A 2,208-nucleotide genomic window follows, 5' to 3' on the forward strand; every position below is an offset into this window, starting at 1 on the left:
TAGGGGAGGAAGAAGAAGAAGAATACTCTTAGGAGGACGTCTCTGGAGACGGCTTTGGAGATTATTCACCTTTTTTATCAGAGAATTCTGGTGGGGATGAAGGTGATGAAAAAGATGAAGAGGAGGAAGAAGAGGAAGTTCCCCTTCCTACCCACCGATTGGAGGAGGAAGAAGATGATGATGAGTCTCCTGCAAAGAGGAGAAGAGTATGTGGCAGCGGCAGCGAGCCCAAGAGGGACTATGGCGATAGCGATTCAGACGCTGATTCGGATGCATACAAGCCACCAACGCCAAAACTTTAATTATAGGCCTAGACTTAGGATTTTAGTTATAAGTTTCACTAGTAGAATATATGCTTATTGTTGCGGTCACTAAGTGGCCTATTGCTACGATTTTGGCCGCGCAACAATTCAGGGGGCAGCAATAGGTAAATTACCTATTGTTGCGATTCTTATCCAAAACCACAGCAATAATTATTTTTTTAATAAAAAAATGCAACCTATTGCTGCTGTTTTTGGTAGGAGCAGCAGCAATAGGTATTTTTTTTAATACAAAAATATAACCTATTGCTGCTCTTTTTGAAAAAATAAAACCTAATGTTGCTGCTTTTTATATGAACAACAACAATAGGTGTCAATGAAGATTTTTATTTTAGCTAGCTAAAAAGGAAAAATATCATCAACAACAAATCACGCTACCAATAATATATATATATATATATATATATATATATATATATATATATATATATATATATATATATTATATATATATATATATATATATATATATATAATCTAAAATAAAATTTAGTATATACAAAATAAAAATCAGTATATACAAAACAATTACAAGGAAAAATATAAAAACTAACAACTCAAATATACAAAATAAAAATCAGTATATACAAAACAAACCACCAATTAAAAAAATGTAAAAATATACAAATCAAAGTAAATTATCAAATCTTATAATTACCAAACCACAACTGTCACCATCGCAGACATCGACCGCGTACATCACCTTAGAAACTAATGTCACCACCGCAGACTCGTCGACGAGAGAAAAAGGAACACGAGAAGATCTTCGATTTTTGCCGGATCTGTAGCAGCGTGTCGACTCAACATATCACCAAAAAACAAAAACAAAATGGTGAAGTGCGAACGATCGGCAAGGTTTAAAGAAAAGAGAATCATCAAAATTAAATGTTGCAGAAATTTATTAACAAAAACAAAATAAAACCCTAGAAATCAGAAAAACCTAAACATTACCTTATCAGAACCTTCTCGTGTCATCAACTATTACCACTATGGATTGAGTTATAGTGAAGAGTTCGCCATGGATCTGAATTTCAGTGAAGAGTTCGCCATGGCCTTGCCAAAATCAAGAAGTTGTGGTTGAAATCGAATATGACAGAAGCGAAAATGGTGAAGTTGAAGATTAGAGAAGCGAAAATGGTGAAGTCAAGGATGAGAAGATGAGAGAGGCAAAAATGGTGATGGAAAAAACGACGACCAAAATCGCTAGTGATGGAAGAGAGAAGAAAAAGAAAGGTCGAGAAGATGGAAGAGAGAGAAGAATGAAAATGGTTGTGATGCAGATGAGTGAGGGATGAGAGAATAGAGAGTAAAACAGCTGTGTGGTAAAATGGTTGTGAAACCTAATGATTTTGCCTCTGCCCTCTAATATCACGACCTAGCGTGTTTTTTTTAAAAAAAATCTTAAATTTATTGATGCGGTTTCCACCAAAACCGCAGCAATAGTTTAAAATTTCTTTAAAAAATTAATATTTTAATATATTGCTGCGGTTTTGGCTAGAAATCACAGCAATAACTCTGGTCAAACAAATCAAACATTTTTGAAAAATTCCTGTTGACATCTATCACTATAAGAATCCGTCTTTTTAACGTTTGAGTTTACCGTCCGACAACAAAAGCGGACGCTAAATTCGAAATTTACCGTCCGATTCTAGCCAGACGCAAATTAACATCCGCTTTTTTAGCTTTAGCGTCCGTTCGGTAAAGCGGATGTAAGTTAGCCTCCGTTTTTGTGTTTACTGTCCGTTTCACGGACGCTAAAGGTGGGAATTTTTTAAAAAAAAAGTCCAAAATTTACTGTCTGGCTGGCGGACGGTGAAATCTGTACCATTACAAAACCACTTCAGAATTTTAGTTCTCCTCTATCTTTCCTCGTCTCTCTAGTTCAACC

General features: G+C 35.1%; 1 long non-coding RNA gene across 1 annotated transcript; it reads right to left on the bottom strand.

Annotated features, from left to right (window-relative positions):
* Positions 1-798: 798 nt before the first annotated feature.
* LOC125495144 (uncharacterized) lies at positions 799-1,797 on the bottom strand. Its single transcript, XR_007271823.2, has 2 exons — positions 1,272-1,797; positions 799-1,119 (listed from the first exon to the last, which is right to left on the bottom strand). It is a non-coding gene; the product is annotated as an uncharacterized LOC125495144 (long non-coding RNA).
* Positions 1,798-2,208: the final 411 nt, after the last annotated feature.

This window comes from Beta vulgaris, chromosome 2 (assembly GCF_026745355.1).
Source record: "Beta vulgaris subsp. vulgaris cultivar EL10 chromosome 2, EL10.2, whole genome shotgun sequence".
Taxonomy (NCBI): Eukaryota; Viridiplantae; Streptophyta; class Magnoliopsida; order Caryophyllales; family Amaranthaceae; genus Beta; species Beta vulgaris.